This window comes from Pinus tabuliformis, chromosome 4_1 (assembly GCF_031772625.1).
Source record: "Pinus tabuliformis cultivar Carrire ecotype Pingquan chromosome 4_1, CPIR1, whole genome shotgun sequence".
NCBI lineage: Eukaryota > Viridiplantae > Streptophyta > Pinopsida > Pinales > Pinaceae > Pinus > Pinus tabuliformis.
Genome location: NC_142303.1, coordinates 242,614,945 through 242,640,383, shown reverse-complemented (window position 1 = coordinate 242,640,383; position 25,439 = coordinate 242,614,945). Strand labels below are relative to the sequence as shown.

The following is a 25,439-nucleotide window of genomic DNA, read 5'->3' as shown; positions in this document are numbered from 1 at the left end:
ATTTTTATTATATATATATATATATATTTTTATTATATATATATATATGTATATATATCTATTATCCTTGTGTTTTCAAAGTAGGTGTCTAGTGGCCTCAATCAACTCAACACTAACATTATTGTTAGGTATTTACTATCCCAATGATATATATGGAATGGCTAGTGCTACATGTTTTAATATTTCAATATTATATATTGTCTTAGGGGAGGTTCTAATGTGCTAATCAATTGGTGTTCACCTTTGACACTTTGATCTGAATATGTTGGATTTCCGTTTTGTAAACATATTCATCATTAAACATATTGACAATCCTGTTTGAATTTTACATTTTACTAGAACAATGTATACACGGTCGCCATTTAATCCTGTTGTGCACTCACCATTTCGAAAATAGAACGATCGTGAGCAGCACTCTGTCCATGTATCAAGAAAGCTAAATTTTGTTCGACCATGCATATTTGATTTAGCTTGCAGCTTGCAATACAAATATAGAAACAAACATAATCGCTGCAAATAATGAAACCTACATTGAATGATGAAACCTATTTTGCAAGATGTCTCACTTACTGAAGTTCTAAGGTCATGCACTGGGTTGTGCGATCTCAAATTGGGCAAAAAGATCCATGCCTCTATAATTATAAGTGGACTTGATTGTAATTTGATTTTAAGAAACACCTTCGTTTACATGTATGCAAAATGTCGAAGCATAGAGAGTGCACGTGATGTGTTTGAAAAAATGTGTGAAAGAAATGTCATTTCATGGACCACGCTTATTGTGGGACATGGAAAATATGGTTGTGGTAAGGAATATCTTGCGCATTTCTATCAGATGAAATAGGCCAAAATTAAAACAGACAATGTCACATTCACCAGTGTTTTGAATGCATGCAGTCATGTCGGCCTAGTGGATGAAGGGTGGAAATATTTCCATTGCATGACTCAAGATTATCAAATCACACCTGTGATGGAGCAGTGCTCATGCATGGTTGACCTTCTTGGGCATGCATGTCACCTAGCTATTACAGATCCATTTGGGCACATCACTCCCATCATTCAAATGAGTACTATTAGGGCTCATCGAAACCTAATTCAGTTGCTACATGCCCTAGAAAAGTCATCACTTTGAATGCCTCCTTCCCTAAGAGTTTCTTGGCCTTAAGCTCTCTAGAAATGACTCCTTGAGGGACTAGCACAACCTTAGTCAGGGATAAGTGCGCTTCAGTACAGATAGGTCCATGTCAAGGTGCTTTCCAGAGCACTTGGGTCCACTTTGACCTGTGCTGGGCAAGATTGAGCGAAATCATCATAGGGTTTTGGAAATATTCTTATCTTCCGAAGCCATCTAGAAGATTTCCACACTTTTCATCTCCTATGAGCTCAAAATTGGATATGGAATGAGTTAAGTAACCTCCCATCCTCTCATCCCTTCCTCCATGGAAACTAACTCTAAGTTTGGAAGGCCATTCAATACCCTCATTTATGACCAAACCTCCTCCATTTTCCTATAAATTGAGCACTCATCTAAGTGATCAGGGGCTGGACTTTAAGAATTTGTAAGGAGATATTGTTGGTTTGAGGTTTGAGATTGTAAGCAAGTATTGTTACGCTGCCGGAGTGTTGTGCTTATGGTGTGATCAAGGATGGAACTCAAGCTGGATGAGTGACATGGGATTGGACTTCTTGGTTGTAACTCTTCCTTCTACTTACTAAAGTTGTTTACACCTTTTCCCATATTCTTGTATTTATGTATGATGATTATATGTGTAAATGATTTTGATTCCATTTTCTTATAGTAGATATATCTCTTTCTTTGATTCGTTTTTTTCCTCTGTTTATCATTACAAGTAATTATTGAGAGCATTTAGTTTGAGAAGGAGTGACAGGAGCTATTCAAAGGAGACAAAGGGAAGCAAAAGATAACAAGTGGGTCCTGTTATCACTCAGGTTGTCCCTTGGCTCCTTAAGGGATACGGCCGAGGTAACCACAAACCAATCTTTTAGTTGCAGGTCCTAGCCTACCTGCAACCAGAGAGGGCTCTCTCTTTATGATTTAGCTTTGTTTTGATATGATTTTAGGCTAGTTATGATGTACATGGGTTTTGTTTGAGTTTGGTGGGATGGATGGATGATGTTTCAGATAGAGTTGGCATGCAAAGTGCGAGAAGTTCAGACCATTGGGCATGGAGTCAAGGATTAAGGGCTGCTAGATGTGTCTTCTTTGGCAAAGAGGGACTACAGAGCATGATAGCTAAACAAGGAACAATATCAAGCTGGAATAAGGATGAAATGGAGGTCAGGGAATGAAAGGCAACTAAGTAACTTTCATTATGCTAACAGAGGGAAAATGAGAGAATATCATCTAGGAGCAATCAAGGATTCCTAAACAACATTCATATATGAAAGAACTAGTGTAAATATGAGCAATGAAGTATTCATATTCAGGCCTAATTCTGAGGAAAACATAGAGAAATCACAGAAATTGAGCACAGAGTACAGCTAAGTAACATCTGAGCTATTCTTCTTTCCTGCAATCTAGATCATGATACATATATGATATACTAAACATAGAAACTGAAAGACAAGTGAGAAAGACTTATTGATCCATGAAGAAGCACGAGAATTCTGTAATTTGCTCTTCAGCCATCAAATCCACAACTAGATAGTTCATAAGCAATGCATTCCAGCAATCTTTGTTCATAAAAGTTCTCAAAATATACAGCGCAAGTCTAAATGACATTATCAACCAAACCAACCAACCTCTATTACATAGGTCAGGGTGGTATATATAGGCAAAATATCTACAAAAATAGATCTGATAGCAGATCTGAGGAAATAACTGCAATTAACCTAACTTCTACTGCAAGTAAAGCAAAAAATATCTATTTTGAGCTGCACTAGGGGCAACTCCATCAAAAATGAGTTAATATGCGTCCTTTGGGCTCTGTGCTATTCATTTTACAATAACTGCTTCTTAATCTCTGATCCGCTGATCTTAGGTGGCTTTAATGTGCGTTAATCTCGATCTGATGAGCCTTTAAATGGCTTTTACTGCTCCACTGATACTCTTTGACTTGTTGGGATATTCTTTAATGCTCATCTGCTTTGGCATTAAGTCTTCCACTGATACTCTTTAACTGATACACTTTTCGGCTGTTTTGATGCACTTTTTCTTCACTGATACACTTTAACTCTGCAAAATCGCCCTTGCCTTATCACTTTATGGCGAGATATGACTGTTACTGTCTTCTTTATTACTTTCTGCGGGCTTAGAAGGTCTATCGGCGCTGGCCGATCAAAACATGATCAAAAAGGAAGAGGACTTCATAATAGTGGAGGATTTGTGGACTGGTATCTTATGCTGAGGCAGTGCTCGTTGTCCGGAGCAAATTTGGGTTTCCACAGCATTCTGGAGTGCTTTTTTTGTGATGACGTCAGCATGACGTCATCGGCAGGTCCCGAGTACGGCAAGATGACGTGGCAGCTGACTGGGGCGATGATGTGGCACAGGACACGGTGGCAGGGTGGGGACGCAGGCAGACGGCGGTAAGTGGTTTTATCGGACCATCTTTTGTACGGGGGCGGTAAGTGTCAGAGGAGGCCCGATGCAATGAAAACAGGGCACGCATCCCTGCATACATCGGCAAAACCACCCTCAATCAGATGCTAACTCCCGCACGTCGAGCACGCTCCGATATCAACAATAGACGTCGGATCTGGGAAAGTGGATCGAACGACTGAGGATGAGTCGGAATATCGCATCGGCGAAGGGCAATGGGTCGGAGCCTTTTACATATATGCGATGGGCGAAGCGAAATGGGCAATGCGACACAATGTGGACCGTTGGATCTAGGGGCAGATCGGACGGCTGTCGCGCGATCGACGATATCGATATATGTGATAAAGGGGAGACTTGCGATAATGAATGGATGCGATATCGCTTCGGATGCGATAGCGATATCGCATCGGAGGAAGGGAGTGGAGGCATGTATTCGGGGACACAACCTTTGCGACATGCCGATTGCGATAATCGCATTGGCAGAGTTGTCATCGGGGCATAATATATACAAGGGGACCAACACTGCTGCGACTTCCGACAGCGATATCGCATCTGAGGGGGGGGTTAATGCAATCAGAGGAGGGACTTAATGCATGGAGAAGGGTTATATGCTTTGAAAAAGGTTTTCACATGATCGGAAGAGGGTTTTATACATCGGAGGAGGGATTTTAATGCATCGAAAGGGGTCCAATGCATGGAAAGAGGGTTTTTATGAAGTAATAAGGGGTTTTATGCATTGGAAGATGGTTAAGTGAGCAAAATGAGGGTTCTTACTAAGTTTCAAGTAAACTTAGTAATTCCCAAGGCAATATTTATGGTTATATTTCAACCAAAAGAGGGGATATGTATATAAAGGGGATTTTTATCATATTTTTAGTAGGGGAAGGGGAAATAGATAGCGATTTACATAATAAGTTAGAAGTTAATATGAATTTTGATCAGAAAGCGCTAAGGATAGAAATCTTAGGCTAAAAAGGGGAAATAGGACTTTATAGAAGAGATATGAGCACCCCTAAGTAAAGCAGATCTTTACTTAGGCAAATGTTTATGGAATATGATGATTTTTAAAGATATCAAGCAGATCTTAACATCTTTTAGGGGAAATTAGTGAATGATTTGGGGAAAAGGAAGAAGGGGAAGTTAGTCATGCCTCGCTTGAGCTGCTCCAAGGGAATATGTCTTGCACTTGTGATCTGAAGTAGATTAGCACTTTGAAACACAAAATTGATCACAATTCTTCATTCTACAACCTCAAAACTGCCTACCCAGCCTACTTAGCCTAACATTTTGTCTTCCTTTTGTTTGGGTGCACTTAGACTAGCAAACCCAACTTTTCTTCTTTTCTTTTGACTATCCTCCTATCTAAATCTATCCTTATACCTTCCAGGGGCTCAAATTAAGCCGTTGAGCACCCTTGTTTCTCTACCTATCTACTAATCTTCCAAGATTAAACAGTTTGGACAGATATTTATTCTCTATCTTCTAAAACAAGAAATTTAAACCTAGGGAAACCAAGATTAAGCTGTTTGGCCTTCCCTTAACTGTGAAACTCTTCAAAAATGGAATAGTTCTTCAAAAATGGGATATAGTAGTGACATTTGAGCTAGCACACTTTCTTGGCCTTTTGTTTGGGGTTCATTTCTTTTATTTTTCTCTTGGCCAATTCATTCTTTTTTCCCTTTGATTTTTCTTTTAGGGCATACCCTCTTTACATTTTTTAATTTTTCTAAGTTTTCTTGGAAATATGGAACTTTTGCAGCATGAAAAAGATGACATATTTGGCATGTAAACAGTCAATCATGAAATATGAAACCTATTGTATAGGAGGCTAACAGTGGCTCCACATGGGGATGGCTTTTCCAGATGAAAAGCCAAGAACAACAGGTCAAAATGCCTTGGTCTTCAACTGTTGCTGTAATCTGAAAACTTCCTTCTTCTTAATGCTTTTGACTGAATTCTTATAAGTTGTTATGCAATATTCTCTTTGAGCTGATTTGCAGAAAAATTACAGCTCTGCTTCTTGCCTTTCTGAGTGCTTATAAACATATTCAAATCTGCCTGAGCACTTCTTTTTGAGATAAATTCAAAACAGAGATCAAATGGTGCATTTGCTTTGATCCTTTCTTCAAAATTTGTTGCGTTATTCCCTTATCGGACTGCTGTAAATAGACATGCTGAAAATACAAATATTAATGTACAAATATAGAGCTGAGTTACATTCATCAAAAGGGATCATGATAGTGCTTTAGCATTCGGCCATTGACAGGGCCTTCTTCAGCTTCTGTGCCATCTAAACTCTTGAGAAAATATGTGTTATTTCCTTGCACTGCTTGAATAACATATGGCCCTTTCCACAGAAAATCGAATTTGCCATGTTTTCCTTTATCTTCTCTTCTCGAGTCCCATCTTAGCACTTTGTTGCCTATGTAGAAATCTTCAACCTTTGTTCTCTTATCAAACATTTTCTTCAGCTTCTCTTGCAAAATCTGAGCTCTGTGATACACTTGCTCTCTTGTTTGCTAAAGATGGATGGTTTGATTGATTCTTCTTTGGATATCATTAGGCTCAGCTTGAATTTCTTGTAGAAGCTTGATCACAGGGATTCCCAAAGATGAAGGGAATCTTGCCTCCATGCCATAGACTAACTCATATGGGCTTGTTCCAATGGATCTCTTAGTTGTCAATCTATCAGCCCATAGTGCATTTGTGAGCTTCTTGTGCCAATTCTTTTTGTTCTCCTCTAAGACTTTCTTGATGATATTGATTAGGCTTTTGTTGGATGACTCGGCTAGACCATTACCTTGAGGGTAATAGGCTGAGGAGTGACCTAAGGTAATGTGAAATTTGTGGCAAAAACTGATCATTTTCTTGGATTTAAAGGCAACGACATTGTCTGTAATGATTTTTTCAGGACAGCCAAATCTAGACAATATGTTGGTTTCAAGGAATTGTATGATGGTTGAATCATTGGCTTGCCTACATGGGATGGCCTCTATCCACTTGGTAAAGTAATTTGTGGCAGTTAAAATCCATTTGTGTTGGCCTGAAGAGGAGGGGTGAATTTCACCAATGAAGTCTAAACCCCACTACTGGAATGGTTTCTCGGTTGAAATGGGCTTAAGGGGTAAGGGCAGCAGCTTTCTTTTGCCTTCAAAGATCTGGCACTTATGGCATGAAACAACAAATTTCTTCACATCGGCAAACAGAGAGGGCCAATAGTAACCAGCCCTTAGTATCTTATCAGCTGTAGATTTCCAATATAAGTGCCCTCCACAGTCCCCTGCATGAAACTCCTTCATAACACTATCAGTTTCATTCAATGTTAGACAATTCAGTAAAATTCCTTCATGATTTTTCCAAAATAGGGCACTATTTGAGACACAAAAGTTTGATGCTTTCATCTTTAAAAATATCTTTTTGGTTCTGGACAACCCTGGAGGAGCATGCAGGTTTAATAATATAAAACAAATATCAGCATACCAAGGTGATTGCAAGAAGGCCTGACTGATCTGTGGAGTCGCCAGCTCCTGTTCGTTGTCCAGTTCATTAATGTCAAGGGCTTGGAAATTGGTTTCGGTCATCAGTTTGGCTAAACCTTGTCCTTTTATCAGTTTAGTGGGCTTTATCTCAATGTCATATTCTAGGATATTGGCAATCCATTTGCCCCTTTTGCCTTCAATTCCTTCTTGAGTTAGAATGTCTTTTACAACAGCGTTTGGAACATATGCTATGACATGGGAGTATAAGATGTAAACTCTGAAATCTTTAATGGCCTTTACAAGGGCATATGCTTGTTTCTCCATGATTTGATACTTCAAGGGGGCATCTCTAAGGGCTCTGCTGAAGAAAGCAATGGGCTTTTCATTTCCCTGGTCATCTTTCTGTAATAGGACAGCAGCAATGGTGTATTGAGAAGCAAAGGAAAAAATGATGAAATCTTTGTCAAATTTGGGGCTAGTGAGGACTGGTGTCTTTGTTAGGGCCATTTTGATGTCCTCAAAGGCTTGTTTGGCTTCTAAAGACCATTTAACTTTGGAATCTTTCTTCAGCATATTGTTTAACAATCTTATCAGCTCGGCCAGATTTGGAATGAATCTTCTCAGGAAATTGATCTTCCCTAGAAAAGCTTGCAGTTCTTTGATGTTTCTTGGATAAGGGACTTGAAGAATGGCTTGAATTCGGTCTGGGTCTATCCTAATGCCCTCTTTTGAAATAATATGGCCTAGCAATTTGCCTTCCTCAAGACCAAACAGGGATTTCTTGGGGTTTAAAGATATGCCATATTTTCTGCAAGTTAAGAATACTTGCCTTAGGTGTTTTAGATGTTCTTGATCTGATTTTGAGAATGGGGTAAGGTCATCAAGGTAGACTACTAAGAAATCATGGATCTCTTTGGCAAAGGCAATGTCCATTGCCCTTTGAAAAGTAGCACCTGCATTCTTAAGTCCGAAAGGCATTTTTACATATTTAAAGGTTCCCCATGGTGTTGTAAAGGTTGTTTTATCCTGATCATCTGGGTGAACTAGTATCTGATTGAAACCTGAAAAGCCATCAAGCAATGAAATTCTGGAAGACCCCACTACCCTTTGTAAAATATGGTCCATCTTGGGTAATGGGTAGTGGTCTTTGAGAGAGACTTGGTTCAAATTTCTTAAGTCAACACACAATCTAATTTCACCTGTTTTCTTCCTTGTGGGCACTAAGTTGGATACCCATTCTGAAAATTTGATTGGTGCAATAATTCCAGCTTCAAACATTCTCTTTACTTCTTTTTCAATCAAAGAGAGAAGCACAGGATTGATTCTCCTTAATTTCTGTTTGAAAGGCTTTTGATTTGGTTTCAAAGGAATGGTATGTTGAATGACTGAAGTGTCATAGGACTTGAGGTCCTCATAACTCCAAGAAAAAACATCTTGGAACTCTTTAAACAGGTCAACATATTTTGGCTTTTGATCGGGAGGCAAAGACTTGGACAATTTTATCATTTTGGGCTTTTCTATTGTCCCAATATTATAGTCTTCAATTGCAGCATTTAAGGGTTTCATTTTTGGCTTTTTGGGGATATCATTTGAATCAAATATGTCTTCTAAGGGAGTCAGGCCTGTGGGCAGAAAATTGTCTTTCAATTCAATAACTTCAGCCTCTGCTTCAGCTATTTCATCCAAATTCATTTGTTTCAGTTCTTCTATGTTATTGTTATCAAAAGTGGTTGGGTGCAAAGTTTGTTTTGCTGCTTCAGCTGATATGGTCTGCTCATTTTGGCTCATTTGCTGTTTTTCATCCATGGCATCGGTATCAATGTTTAAACTTGAAAATTCTTCTTGTATGGTGAGGAAATTATTGATCTGTGCATCATTTTCAAAGACTTGCCAATTCTTGACATTGTCTGGGACTGCAGGCCTGTTTTTTATCTCGGCTGTGAAATGGTGATTGGGCTCGAATGGCAGCTTGCAAGTGCTAGCAAAAGTTGCTAGGCTGTGCGCATGTAGATTATGGCTTCTTGAGACTTTAGTAAGTTGGGATTCTGTGAAGGTATTGCGTATTTCAGTGGCTGCCTTCCTATAAGCTCTCAGCCTATTATCATTAGTGACAAAGTTGCCTTTCATTTGTTGTATAATCAGGTCTGAATCTCCTAAAATTGAAATTTTTGTAGCTCCTAGAGCTTTGATCAGTTTAAGGCCTAAAAGGAGGGCTTCATACTCTGCCATGTTGTTAGTACATTTGAAATTTAATCTATAGGCATGACCCTCTGCATGGCTGGTTTTGCCTATTGTGGATCCATATTCCTGCCCCTGCTCCTAGCTTGTTTACTGAACCATCAAACTCCAAATACCATAGGATTTCATGGTCCTGACTAGCATTGGGAGTTAAAATCATTTTTGGAGTGGGCAGATTTGAATTTTCTGTTTCATGTAGTTTGGCTGGTGTGCTGGTTACATCATTTATTTCAACAGTTCCTAGGTTTCGGGCAACAGATCCTTCATTTATTCCTATTTCTTGCTCTAAAGCCAAAGGTTTATCATCAGCCGAAGGACTTGTATCAACATTAAACAAGATGAAAGAATCCATATCAGAATGGATTGAATAGATAGGAAAGTTTTGGGGCTTTTCCTCACTGCTTACCACATATTTCATTAGTGTTTCTCGGTACAGTCTCTTTGGTTGCCCAAAGACTGAAATAGTGGCATAGGATAGGTCTAATTGCAAAGATCTTTGGAGTTTGGCTCCCCAATATCTTGATAAGAGCATACCATATTTGGGTGGAATATCAGCTACCACCACATCCATCAGGATTGTTTTATTCGGGTATTGGACTAAAGACACACACAAATCTTTGATTAGGCCTAAACACTTGACTTGACTAGAATCAAATGAGAACAAGTCTTTGTATGGTCTAGTGACATCTAGGTTTAGTTTCTCCATTACAGCTTTGGGCATTAGATTGTGTGAAGCACCAGAATCAAACATAGTGTTGTGCAACACTTTATCATGTATGTGTAAACTGACATAGAAGGGTAGAACAGCTCCATTGGCTGATTTACCATCGACTTCAGGACCAAAAAGCAGCTCAAGTTGATCATCTAAGACATTAACATCATCCCTATTCTCTAGCATTTGCAGTGATCTTTTGATTTGCTGTCTGTATACATCATGTTTGGCAAGCTCAGAGAGAGGAATAGATATCTTTAATTTACCAATTTCTGCTTCTAAATCAAAAGGTTTTTCTGATTGGGTTTTAGTATAGTGACTGGCAGATTTTCCCTTTTCAATTGCACTTTCAACGATTCTCTCTTGGTCTTGAATGTTATCTTGAATTATTTCTATTTTGGAGAGGCTTTGAGGAGTGCTGTTTGCATTTTATTTTGAGGAAGAGGATGCCAATGGCTGGTTTTTAAAGGTCTGCACATCTAATATATCCTCTATGGTCACTTCTTTTGGATTTGGTACTGTTTTTTCAGAAGGTTCTGTGAAGATAACCTTGTCTTTTATTTTCTTAGGCTGTTTAGCATCCTTTGGTTTGATAGGTTCAGGTACATCTATGGTTCTGGTTCTCAATTTGTACTGCTTGTGAACCTCATATACTGCTGCATCATAGCCTTCTCTAAAGTCAAATGACTCTCCGGACTTGGTTTGGAATTGATTGATATCATGATCATCTTGGTCTTCTTGGGTTAGATAAATTTGTTGCTCACTGTTTAAACCCATTAAGTTGATGTGAGAGTCCTCTGGTGGCTCACTAGATGTTGATGCTTCAGCATAGTTTTCTTGAAAGGGGGTTCTGATATCCTGGTCTGGGCCAACCCTTCCAACATTTGGGTTTTGGTTTTTCCTAAAGTTTGGGTTTCTGATAGTATTACTTTGTTGTCCTTCCCATGATGTTTTTCTTTCAATAGTTCCCATTCTATCTCCAATACTGTGCACGGTATTGCTGATTGCATCCAATTTTTGTTCAATAGCTGAAGGCTCTTCTTTAAAAGTAGTTCTTCTCTCAGCTCTTGCTCTGTTTCGCTTAGCGATCAAATTTGCCTCCACACTAACAACTATATTCTGCATGTCTGCTAAGGTTTGAGGGGCTCTTTCCCTCAATTGATATGCCATGTCAGAATCAAATCCATCAGGGAATTTGTATAAAGCTAGATCAGGTGGAGGTCTAAGGTTTTGTGGAATAGCATTGTAAATATTGTTGAACCTAGCACAATAGTCTAAGACGGTTTCTTGAGGGCCTCTTTTTATGGTGTCATACTCAGACAGAATGTGCAGCGGATCCTTATTTTTCTCCCATCTGTTAAGAAATGTTTGGTAAAGGGCCTCTGGATCAGCTATGGAATTTGCAGGGAGAGCTCTAAACCAGGGCCTTACATCACCTGTTAAACTTTGGACAAAAATCTTCATTCTTATATGATCATCATCTATTTCATAATTCTCAAAATAGTCCTGCATTTTCTTGGTATGTTGCAGGGCAGTGTTAGAACCAGTACTATCAAAATATGTGATTTTGGTTTGATAATCCTGAGGCATAGCCCCTGGATTTGCAGGCAGCTGTAAAGGGGCATATCTGTTAGCCATATTTACAGGTATAAGTGGAACAACAGGAAGAAATGGAACAACTGGGACAATAGTAACAACAGTGGTAATAGGAGGAGTATGTGCAGTGAATGGAGGAGTGGAAAAGGTGCTTTGAGAGGTGGATGAGGAACTAGGAGAAACAACAGTGTGAGGATGGAATGAAACTTTAGAAGGGGTTGGAATATAGCCTTGGGAAATTGCTTCAGGACTCGAATCAGCAATATCCTCTTTTCCCTCTTGTTTCCTTAGAAACTTTGGGATTAAATTGGGATTTTCAAAAGCAGCTAGGGGATTTGGGTCTGGATTTGACCTGGTATAGCGAGATTTCTTCTTTGGAGCCAGCTTCTAGCTTGTTTTTTGGAATTTTTCTGAGATTGTCCCCAGTGGAGTCGCCAATGATGTTATCACTCAGGTTGTCCCTTGGCTCCTTAAGGGATATAGCCGAGGTAACCACAAACCAATCTTTTAGTTGCAGGTCCTAGCCTACCTGCAACCAGAGAGGGCTCTCTCTTTATGATTTAGCTTTGTTTTGATATGATTTTAGGCTAGTTATGATGTACATGGGTTTTGTTTGAGTTTGGTGGGATGGATGGATGATGTTTCAGACAGAGTTGGCATGCAAAGTGCGAGAAGTTCAGACCATTGGGCATGGAGTCAAGGATTAAGGGCTGCTAAATGTGTCTTCTTTGGCAAAGAGGGACTACAGAGCATGATAGCTAAACAAGGAACAATATCAAGATGGAATAATGATGAAATGGAGGTCAGGGAATGAAAGGCAACTAAGTAACTTTCATTATGCTAACAGAGGGAAAATGAGAGAATATCATCTAGGAGCAATCAAGGATTCCTAAACAGCATTTATATATGAAAGAACTAGTGTAAATATGAGCAATGAAGTATTCATATTAAGGCCTAATTATGAGGAAAACATAGAGAAATAACAGAAATTGAGCATAGAGTACGGCTAAGTAACATCTGAGCTATTCTTCTTTCCTGTAATCTAGGTCATGATACATATATGATATACTAAACATAGAAATTGAAAGACAAGTGAGAAAGACTTATTGATCCATGAAGAAGCACGAGAATTCTATAATTTTCTCTTCAGCCATCAAATCCACAACCAAATAGTTCATAAGCAATGCATTCCAGCAATCTTTGTTCATAAAAGTTCTCAAAATATACAGCGCAAGTCTAAATGACATTATCAACCAAACCAACCAACCAAGCAACCTCTATTACATAGGTCAGGGTGGTATATATAGGCAAAATATCTACAAAAACAGATCTAATAGCATATCTAAGGAAATAACTGCGATTAACCTAACTTCTACTACAAGTAAAGCAAAAAACATCTATTTTGAGCTGCACTGGGGGCAGCTCCATCAAAAATGAGTTAATATGCATCCTTTGGGCTCTGTGCTGTTCATTTTACAATAACTGCTTCTTGATCTCTGATCCACTGATCTTAGGTGGCTTTAATGTGCATTAATCTCGATCTGATGAGCCTTTAAATGGCTTTTACTGCTCCACTGATACTCTTTGACTTGTTGGGATCTTCTTTAATGCTCATCTGCTTTGGCATTAAGTATTCCACTGATGCTCTTTAGCTGATACACTTTTCAGCTGTTCCGATGCACTTTTTCTTCACTGATACACTTTAACTCTGCAAAATCGCCATTGTGTTATCACTTTATGGCGAGACATGACTGTTACTGTCTTCTTTATTGCTTTCTGTGGGCTTAGAAGGTCTATCGGCGTTGGCCGATCAAAACATGATCAAATAGGAAGAGGACTTCATAATAGTGGAGGATTTGTGGACTGGTAGCTTGTGCTGAGGCCGTGCTCGTTGTTCGGAGCAAATTTGGGTTTTTACGGCATTCTGGCGTGCTTTTTTTTTGTGATGACATCAGCATGACATCATCGGCAGCTCCTGGGTACGGCAAAATGATGTGGCAGCTGACTGGGGCGATGACGTGGCACAGGACACGGTGGCAGGGTGGGGATGCAGGAAGATGGCATTAAGTGGTTTTATCAGACAATCTTTTGGACGGGGGCGGTAAGTGTCAAAGGAGGCCCGATGCAATGAAAATAGGGCACGCGTCCCTGCGTACGGCAGTAAAACCACCCTCCATCAGACGCTAACTCCCGCACGTCGGGGGCGCTCCGATATCAACAATAGACGTCGGATCTGGGAAAGCGGATCGGACGGCTGAGGATGAGTCGGAATATCGCATCGGTGAAGGGCAATGGGTCAGAGCCTTTTACATATATGCGATGGGTGAAGCGAAATGGGCAATGCGACACAATGTGGACCGTTGGATCTGGGGGCAGATCGGACGGCTGCCGCGCGATCGGCGATATCGATATATGCGATAAAGGGGAGACTTGCGATAATGAATGGATGCGATAGCGATATCGCATCGAAGGAAGGGAGTGGGGGCATGTATTCGGGGACACAACCTTTGCGACATGCTGATTGCGATAATCGCATCAGCAGAGTTGTCATCGGGGCATAATATATACAAGGGGGCCAACACTGCTACGACCTCCGACAGCGATATCGCGTCGGGGGGGTTAATGCAATCGGAGGAGGGATTTAATGCATGGAGAAGGATTATATGCTTTGAAAAAGGTTTTCACATGATCAGAAGAGGGTTTTATACATCAGAGGAGGGATTTTAATGCATCGGAAGGGGTCCAATGCATGGAAAGAGGGTTTTTATGAAGTAATAAGGGGTTTTATGCATTGGAAGGGGTCCAATGCATTGGAAGATGGTTAAGTGAGCAAAATGAGGGTTCTTACTAATTTTCAAGTAAACTTAGTAATTCCCAAGGCAATATTTATGGTTATATTTCAACCAAAAGAGGGGATATGTATATAAAGGGGATTTTTATCATATTTTTAGTAGGGGAAGGGGAAATAGATAGGGGTTTACATAATAAGTTAGAAGTTAATATGAATTTTGATCAGAAAGCGCTAAGGATAGAAATCTTAGGCTACAAAGGGGAAATAGGACTTTATAGAAGAGATATGAGCACCCCTAAGCAAAGCAGATCTTTACTTAGGCAAATGTTTATCGAATATGATGATTTTTTAAAGATATCAAGCAGATCTTAACATCTTTTAGGGGAAATTAGTGAATGATTTGGGGAAAAGGAAGAAGGTGAAGTTAGTCATGCCTCGCTTGAGCTACACCGAGGGAATATGTCTTGAACTTGTGATCTGAAGTAGATTATCACTTTGAAACACAAAATTGATCACAATTCTTCATTCAGGAACCTCAAAACTGCCTACCCAGCCTACTTAGCCTAACATTTTGTCTTCCTTTTGTTTGGGTGCACTTAGACTAGCAAACCCAACTTTTCTTCTTTTCTTTTGACTATCCTCCTATATAAATCTATCCTTATACCTTCCAGGGGCTCAGATCAAGCTGTTGAGCACCCTTGTTTCTCTACCTATCTACTAATCTGCCAAGATTAAACAATTTGGATAGATATTTATTCTCTATCTTCTAAAACAAGAAATTTAAACCTAGGGAAACCAAGATTAAGCTGTTTGGCCTTCCCTTAACTGTGAAACTCTTCAAAAATGGAATAGTTCTTCAAAAATGGGATATAGTAGTGGCATTTGAGCTAGCACACTTTCCTGGCCTTTTGTTTGGGGTCCATTTCTTTTATTTTTCTCTTGGCCAATTCATTCTTTTGGCCCTTTGATTTTTCTTTTAGGGCATACCCTCTTTACATTTTTTAATTTTTCTGAGTTTTCTTGGAAATATGGAACTTTTGCAGCATGAAAAAGATGACATATTTGGCATGTAAACAGTCAATCGTGAAATATGAAACCTATTGTATAGGAGGCTAATAGGTCCCTTGTCTTATTTATATTCTATAGAAAAAGGTTAAACTCTTTAAATTTGTTGTTCTAGGTGTAGCTACCCACCTAGGGAAATTGTATTTATCTGTAGATGAAAAATTCCACATAACACTAGGCGATGCATATTACTTCATTCAAATGATGCCACTAGAACCTAGTGCTGATGTGTGGGGTACTTTGCTAGGTGCCTGTAGAAATTATTGCAATATAGAGCTAGGAGAAAATGTGGCAGAACATCTTTTGGGTTAGAGCCTAAAAATGCTGGTAACTATGCTCTCTCATCAAATAGGTATGTTGAGGCAGGCAGATGGGATGATGTAGCAAAGGTCAGAACAATGATGAAAGGTAGGGGCTTGATAAAAAGGCCAGGATGCAGCTGGATTGAAGTCAATACTAGGAACCATGTGTTCTTTGGAGGAGACTGATCACACCCACAGTCAGAGAACATATCTGCCATGTTGAGAATCTCCATGTAGATGAAGAATTTAGGGTATGTTTCTGACGCTTTGCGATATTAAATGGGAAGAGGTTAAGGTCTATATTTGATTGCACATGAGCTTACAAACACATGCCCTATAGAAACTGTTTAAATCACCTGCATGAAGGGTGACATCCATAGTGCCACCACACTCATCTAATTGTTGGGTGAGAATTTTTGTGATGGATGCTCATAGTTTTCAACATTTCAGGGCTACATTATGTCATTGTGGAGATAGTTTATGAAGCTTATTGAACAAAAAACATAACAAAATACCAGAGTACTGGTGTAGCTTAATGCAAGGAAACAAAGATGACATTGGTTCTGCAAGGTAATTATGACAAGAGTTTGCAAAGGCATGTATCACACATGGTGTTGTATGCATTTTTTTTTCATGTGTAATAGTTGACAAGAAGACTAAGGACCATTTTGCATAGGATGATTAACACAAGTACAAAGGATCATTCACATTGCAATTTGTTAGAGATTTTGTTAAAGGATAAATTTGGACAACTGTCATTATGGACAGACTGATGAATTAGCATAAGTACAAAAGATGTTTCACACTGTAGTCCATTAAGAGTTTCTTTTAAATGATAAATTCAGATAAACTGCAGTAAATACTGTATTCGTTTCAAGAATTGTGTGTGATACTTTAAGAATCCTATGCAAACATACCTTATGAAATATATTTTATTATTGATTCTTTATGCAACTTCAAACTTGTGAGTAAAATCTTCTAAATACTACACAATGTGATTTGACATCTATATGATTGTTTTTAGGTCGAAAGGAATTTTGTTTTTGAGTTTGATGGGTTATTAATAAGATGGGTACATGAAATGCTTGAATATATTTTAGTGCATGAGTAATTCTGACTTTCATATCTTTCTGAATGGTTATTCAACAATTTATGTATGCAGGACTGTGTATTCTTATCCAGTATGCCTATTCTACTTATTATTCTGCTGGAGAAGGGGAGTCTGCAAAATTATGGTCTTGCAACTTCAGCTTACAACTTGCAAATGCTTTGACAACTGAAGGGGATTTTCAAGGTGCAATACGTGCTTTAGAGACTGGACAACAACATGCTAGTGAAATGAAGTATCCTAAACTTGAGATGGTCTTTGCAACATTGATATTGCACATTCATCTTATGTAGTGGGAAGATGCAAGTGATCTAGAGAGAGCTGTGAACAAATGTGATGCCATTTGGAATTCAATTCCTGAGGATCAAAGACAATGTTGTCGTGGTCTGCACCTTTATAATGAATTGATGCACACATTTTATCTTCTATGAATATGTGATTACAAGGAGGCTTTAAACCTTAGATGTTGTCTTGGAAGATGATATGCAACAAATAGAACAAGTTCAGAAATTGAGTGAAGAACTTAACAAAGTAGAGAGTAGGTTATTACAACCTAGTCTACAGCAACACAAAAATCAGAATTGTTTAAGAAAAGAAAATCCTCTTAATGGAGAGTGGTTACCAAAGAGTGCAGTATATGTCTTGGTTGATCTTATGGCAGTTATATGTGGTTGGCCTAAGGGGTTATTTAAAGATTTTGCAAAGCGGATCTTATCAGGAATGTCTCGAATTGAAGAGGAGCTAGGGAAGCTTGGGAAGCTTGGAATCATTGGGGATGTGAGAGAGGTAGATTTGCAACATTGGGAAATTTGGATGGCAGGTGTTTATCTGATGTTCCTTGTGCAGCTATTGGAAAACACAACTATAATAGAATTGACTCATACAAAATTTCTTGAAGCAAAGTGTTAGAGCCTAGATTTGCCTCAAGCTGAAAAGACAAGGTTCTAGGCCCACATCAAACCATGCTCAGCCTCGTAGCTAGCCCTACGAGGACAGGAGATGGCTCTCTCTGGGTCAATCTCAGCGAAGGATAATCGATGGGGCTTGAGATGACTGGTTTAACAACTGATCTTAGGCTAGGTATGAAGTGCAAAGTTTTGATTTGAGTTTTGGGGGTTTTTGTTGGAAAAAAGGGATAGGCAAATTTTGGGTCCAACGATGAGGCCTAGTTTTTGCAGAGTTCTAATTGGGGCAAGGAAGGAAATCATTTTGATGCTTTGGATTGAATGAATGGATGGATGAGACTGATTAGGGGCTAAGGAGGGCAAGAATGTCTCAAGGGTCCTCCTCAAACAGATGATAACATGAAGAATTAAACAAAATATCAAGGTAGAGCATAGCAGTCTAATGAATTCTACCTTAATCACTCATTCGTTTAATTGCAGAAGACAAGAGAAGGAAAATGATAAACATAAACATCAGTGAACTTACAAATACATAGAGAAACACACCATCAAAACATAGAGCCACATGGATCCCAACAAGTGCTACAAAACCCTGGTCTTTCCTTTGCCAAATTTGCAGAAATGAAATGTACAATAGAGTTCCAAGCAATCTCAAGTATCCAACCCTAAAAATGACTTAGAAATTACATAATATAGAAAAGCCAAAACTATTCCCTTGCCTCTATGGGTCGAGCTCATCATTCTAGGAGCTGTTTGAACTAATTCTAAACAAGGAACTGAAATCTAGGAAACTGATTCATTCATTTATTTTTCACTTTTTAGTGAATGAATCCTCTAGAACAAGTAAAAATGTGCCAATATTACATCATGGTTATCAAATTACATCATGAAAGGTCAATAGTAACATCAAGAAACAAAAATGGTCAAAACTGGGCGAATTTCTGAGCTGAACAGTGAAAAACAGGCCAAAATTCTCTATGCGTCGCGCCCAAATTCTCTATGCATTGCGCAACTTTGGAGCTGACTTTGAGGCACTTACAAAGTTTAAATTAAGCCCAAGATAGCTCGTTGGAAAGCCCTGCCTGTCTAATTTCCAACCCAAGTGGCATTTCTTGATTTGGATGTCATTTGCCCCTCCAAAACTTCAATCTTCCAAGACTGCTTCCTATGGGTGCAAAAGGTGGCAGAGAGGTCATTTTTAGGGTGTTTTTGACCCTTTGGGCAACCCAGAACTTGATGAAATCCTTAGGTAATCCATGAGCATGCATAAATTTTCATAAAAAATCCATAAATGCAAAGTTTTCCTCCAAAAGACCTCCCAATTATAAGCGCGCGCCAAGTGGCGCTACGCGTTGGGCAGAAAAACCTGTTTTAAAGCCAAAAATTCAAAATTGAAAAACATTTCTCCAAATTCCTTGAAATTTGGCCTGAAGGTCTATCATTGAATATTATGTTCAGCCAAGGAAGCCTCAGCCAAGATTTGGAGCCTATCATGCCTTTTGCGTTGTTTTAGTGCCTTCCTTAGTCTTGCCTTCAGGATTTTGATCTTTGTGTTGCAAACGTGATTTCGTGCCCAATAATGGTTTTTCATGTGCTTGAGCAATGCTTTATCCCTATCGGCCTTGTCCAGTAGTCTCTCCAAGTGGATGTTGATTCTTTCGAGCCAAGACTCCCGATCATCATTAATCTCTTGCTCCAATGAAGTGAGCTCAATCCTCCTCCTTTGTGCAGCTTGGCGATTCTCGCGGATGTTTTGTAACTCCATGATTGCTTGCTGATCTTCAAGTTGTTTGTTCCTCTGCTCCAAGTATTTCATAGTCCACTTAGCCCTCTCCAAGTCAAGGGATAAGGCTTTGATCTCTGTTTTCTGCTCCTGGATGATCTCTCTAAGATGTGCACTTTGTGGGCCCATGTCTGTATCGTCATCCTGAATAAGAATAAAGTCCCGCTCACTTGAAGGCCCCTTGTCCTGCATTGGCCTCTTGCCTTTGTCTTGTACCTGTGATGCTGATGTCGGAAGCGAGGCCCCTTCCACACCGGGTGGAGATAACACTCGCTTTGCTGCTGCAAACAATCCTCTCGTGCCTCTCTGATAGGTGACATATGCCGACACACTAGTAGTCTCTGCCTCCTGACCTCCATGCTGATATGAAGGTTCACCAGTATGATGGAAAACCTCCTGATGAACTACTGAAGCTATGAAAAACTCACAAGAAATGAAATCTTCCCATGTGATACCCTTCAAACCAAGCTGATGCACAACAATGATCTTGATGAGTGCATTGTGGTAAATGCTGTTGTACTGCTGTTCTGGAGTCTTCTTCTGCATAAGAGTGGTCATCCTCTTGATGTTTTGGCACATGAAATAAGGAATATGCATCAATCTCACTCTCGTGAAATGCATCAATAACCTGATATGGTATGCATAGAGGCGTGAGAAGCGACCTTCACAATTGAAGTATCTAATAATGAGTCTCATCAACGGCACATAAGATTGCTTCAGAAACTGAAATGGGAATACTCTCCTGAGCTGCTTCAAATAGCTAGGCCTGATGTAAGGTTCATAATATGATCTATCCAGCTGTTACCTCTTGTTCCACTCTTCCCCTATATTCGGCATCTCGGTGGCCTGAGAGATGGTTTCTGGTGTCAAGGTGAAGTTTACTCCAGCAAGAGTAACATGACTATCATGAAAATGTAAAACAAACAACCGAACTAACTCCTGATGATGCTGGATCTGAGCAATCATCTCACAATACTGAAAGCATGACATTTTCTGAAAGCATGTCATTGCAAGCGGGCAGGCTTGCAATTGAGTTAAGGAAGTAGGCTCTTCTTTGACATGTCTGTCACCTTTTCGAGGCCTTCTCGGCACATTAAGCTCAGTGGTTGAGTCAGTGCCTTGCTCATATGATGAATCTGTCTCCGTCATGGTGCTGCAATGTGTATGTTAAGTAGGTGTTTGGTTTGGTGATGTGTTTTCAATGCCAATGTGCCACAGGAAAAATGAGGGATTGTGAGGAATATGGGATAGGGGGAAAAGTGGATGGTGAAAATTGTCAAGTGAAACCTTTAAAATGAGCAAACAGTCACTTGACTGTGTTTAGGGAGTGGGGATTTAGGGATTTTGTGAATGATACGAGAGAGGGAGAATGATAGGGAATGATAGGAGTTTAGTATAGGGAAAATGGGAAGCAGGGATATGAATGATTTGGGAGTTTAAAGTATAAGGGATTAACTATAATGATAGGATTATGAAAGGGAGAGGAGACTTGGCACCAAAATCATCATTTGAAAACACCAATTACACAACCCAATGGAGCAGATTTTGATATAAATGTAGGGTTTATATTTTCAAACTTCAAACCTTTGAATTCTCCCTCCAAGCAACACCCAACACAAGTTAAATTCAATAGCAAGAAGGCTCAGACTTACTTGGAGCAAAAGACATGGCGCTATTTGAGTTTTGATGACTGCAGGGATAAAAAACCGGCTTGTCGGCTCTGTGCGCCGCGCACAAACCCAGTGCGTCGTGCCTCCTGGATGCGTCGCGACAGTGCAAAAATACACAGGAAAATTCGGCCCAATGCGCCACGCGGCCTATATGCGCTGCGACCTCCTCCAATGCGCCGCGACCTCGTCCAGCACACAGTTTTGGCTTTCAAACAGTAGATTCGCTCCTTCCAAACTCAAGTCCACTTTCAAATGATCTCTTGGCATACCAATGGTGTTTTAAACAATGAAAATGTCTTACACAGTGGTGGATTTGATTTTTGCTTCTTCAAAAACCCACTTTCTTATGTTTTAACTTTGGCACTTTTTCATTTTAATACAACTCTGTTCTTTTTATTTCCTCTTTGATTTTTGGCTTAGAATGATGAAATTCTTGTCAATTTTTTGCAGGGATGATGGCATTGAGTTTGGGCAAAGGATGACCAGGGCTGCATCTGAAGAATTCAACAACTGAAAAACTTTTGAAAATTACATGGCAATTTATTACAAAACGAAATGACGAATTTTCTTCAAAACAGAGTTTTGAAGAAAAGTCATAGTCGAGCATATGATGATGAAAATATTTGGAAATGAAAACTTATTAAGAACCTCCCTCATGGGTCTACTGGCATTATTGGACACTTTGAAGACACAATTTGTGAAACCCTAGACCTAGTAACTGAAATGACTCTGCTGATCAAAAGACTAAAACAGGACTGTAAGTGACTTTAAAAGCTTGATTAAAAGACCTGAGCCAGTAGGTATAAGGCATGAGGGGTAATGAATAACAAGACCCTCCCATCAGATTATGGCATGCCCCTAGCGGAATGCAGCTGAGTGAATCGAGTGAGACACCTAAAAATGAAATGCAATAAGAGAAATGATCTCTGACGGAGGGATGACCAGACCGACTCTAACACAAAGAAGGCTCTAAAGAAAATTGTTGACTGGTTTGTGCGCTTTCCAACCATTTTACAAGGGTGTGAGAACACCACATAAATGATTCTTGGCCAATATGAAAACTCATTAGGTTTCTTCAATGAAGTTGCTTTACACTTTGTTGAAGCAACAAAGCTAATCTAGAGTAAAAGCATGCAAGCCATGTGTCAGGTTTATGCAACTATATCTTACATTTGTATAGGTGATGCTGAGTCATATTCTAGGGCATTGGACTTAATAGGTCCTATTTTTAGGTCTTTGGACTCATATGTGGGCTTTCGAGAGAAAACAGGTGCACTTTTTGCTTCCGGTCTTCTACAAATGAAGCAACACAATTTACAAGAAGTGGAAATACGATGTGTGGTGACCCTGGTTCAATCTGCTACTTAAAAGTTAACACTGAAATGGATCACTTATACACTATGTTTGTTGATGTTGCAGGAATTGTAGTAATTGACTACCAAGTGCCATGGTTTTCTCGCAACAATAATTTACCTAGCCCCAGTTTGTAATCTATTTGGTAAAACTATGTTATACTATGGAAGATTCTGAAGGCAATTTTCACTTTTGAATGGTGCTACAAAAATGTACATTCGTGGATGAAAGAACAATTTCTGTCAAAAAGGATGTATATTAAATGTTCAAAACATGCACTATAAGCTTCCTCTCTTTTACTGCAAAATAGCTCGAGACACCTAAGGAAAAGGCGTTGGCACATTGTGAGTAAAGGAGGATTAGGACCAATATGGTATGGTAGCTACAGTTAAATAAAGCAAAGATGTCGATAGGGGTTGAGTTGATTGGTAAAGTAGGGTGTTGTTATTTGCTCCACCATGGTTCAAATCACCCAAGTAGCATGTTTCCCCTTGTGAGCCAGTGCAACTGTGTAAACAAACCTATTATTGTGGTTGGGGTAAGGTGCAGGTCCTAAGCAACTTGGAAAAATAGATACCCTCTACTCACGACTGCTTAGATGAAGGAGAGCCACTGTTAGGCCTCATATTTTGAAAAATATTGACAACAAAAGTGACAAATTCACTAGCACTATCCCCTCAAATCAAAGCAATAGATCATACAATCAAACTTAGACCCTAATAATGACTACAAAAAGTAACCAGGAAAACACTACAAATTAAGAACGATATATTAGCAATGCAGGGTGAAACTGTTCATGAAATTTAGCCTAACAACCTCTAAAATATTCCATCCAAAGAAATCATTGTTCTCTCGTTTTCATGCAGTCTCATAATGTTCATCAAGTGGAAATGTTAGCTGTAAGTCAATATTGTGATTCACAAGCATAGTAATAAGAAGCTTTGTAATCATAGTTCCCCAGTTCAGTTTGAAGTTAGAGGCGGAAACCAGTCTGCTCTTTTATTTTCATGTTGTAAAATGAAACAGACAATTGAAGATGATGCAATTTTTGTTGAGTGGCAATTCATAGTGAGTCAAAAAACCCCAGTTTTGGAAGTCCATGTAGCTTTCTTCTTGGGGAGTGTTGACACAATTGGCAGCCAATAGGGCATTGATTCACTAGGTAGGCTAGAAGAGCTTTAAGCCATCCACTAGGGTTTTATTCTATGGTCTAACCCACCAGAACATCATGACTTACAGAGAGATGATGTTTGGCACACATCTTGGGTAATTTTGGTAGAAGTCTGCTCTTTGAATGGCATGAGTTTCAAAGGAAAATGACCAGTGCAAGCCTTGGGAAATTCTGGCATAATCTTGGTCTTTGATTGTCTTGAAGTTCAAAGGGATGATATTGAGTGCAAGTCCAGGACAATTTTGGCAAAAAAATTCACTCTTTAAATGGCATGACTCTGGGTTTCAAAGGGATGTTGTCGGGCGCAAGTTTCGGGGAATTTTGGTAGAAGTCTGATACTTGAATGGAATGCGTTTAAAAAAGATAAAATATGGTGCAGATCTTGGGGGATTTGGTAGATGTCTCTTATTTTCATGTCATGAGTTTTGAATGGATGATGTCAGATGCAATTCCCAGGCGATTTTGGTAGAAATATGCACTTCAAATGGAGTAAGTTTCTAAGAGATGATATCTAGCACCCATGATATTGGCAGAAGCCTGCTCCTTGCCTTCCTTTAGTTCATGTTTCTTGAAACAATTGCAAAAGAAAAATGTTCTTATTCATAAACAAAAATAGTTTACAAATGTGAGCGAGGACAAGTTTTTCACTGATACTTTTTCTTTCAACCGATCAGGATAAAATACTAAAGACTCTAATGAACGAGACAGAGATGAAATCATATAATTCCTTCCATGCACACAATTATTCAAAAATAGCAAAGGGAGCATACTTCAATGCGAACAACCCTATGAGTTTCCTTCACAGGTATCTCTCTGCAATAAGCCGCGGGTGATGTCTTGAAAGCCTTATAGTCCTTTTGCACTCCATTATCCGAATAATTCAACGAAGAGCCATAGAGGCTCAACATACCGTCATTTCAAAATGAGCTACTGAAATACCTGAAGGGGCCGCTCGACAAACTAACTTGCGAGAAATCACTGCCATAAAATGGCAATTAGCCTTCAGCTCCTTCTAACTTTTTCAGAAACAAGAAGTAGCTACAACAGTCCATTGCGTTGGCATCCAGCTCGGACAACGTCTAGCCAGATGTTTGCATTTCTTTCCAAAACATTACTAGAACCTTACCTAAAAGTAAAATTTGCGAGGAATCAAACCCGTGCAACAAAGAAATAATTCAAAATTAATCATTGTAGAGAAATTAGATATAGAGTGGACCTTCTTCAGAGTTCTTTTGTTGAAAGGGTTCCGAACCCCTATATTACAATTGCAAAAATGGAGGGGCGTTAAAATCTCAGTAATTGGGAGAAGAATTCGAGCCTTTGTAAACTAAAATAAATTATTCATATTCCGAGGAATTTATTCACCATTAAATATGGCGATGAATCGGGTCTAGAGGCTCTGACGAGCAAAAAAAATTCTCACTATAAAAATGGATGCCACTCGCACAAGCTGAAAGAGCAATTTGCACGCTCCATCATTTGATGGTTTGGGGGCTGCATCGTTTCCTTCTTAGCTCAACCCAAAATTCTTAACTTGTTTGCGGGGCCATTTATAGAAACTGTGATGGGCCGAAGAAGCGCTTTGGTTTCAGTGATCGCTACCTCGAATATACTATCCTTATGGGAAATTCCCAAGGGTGACCTAGCGCTCGCAAGCCCCTAACAAATTCTTATAGCGATTTCTTACCACGTAACCATGTTGTGGGT

General features: G+C 39.3%; 1 pseudogene; it reads left to right on the top strand.

Moving 5' to 3' along the window:
* Positions 1 to 3,232: 3,232 nt before the first annotated feature.
* On the top strand, positions 3,233 to 22,576 carry LOC149175173 (sister chromatid cohesion protein SCC4-like; annotated as a pseudogene).
* Positions 22,577 to 25,439: the final 2,863 nt, after the last annotated feature.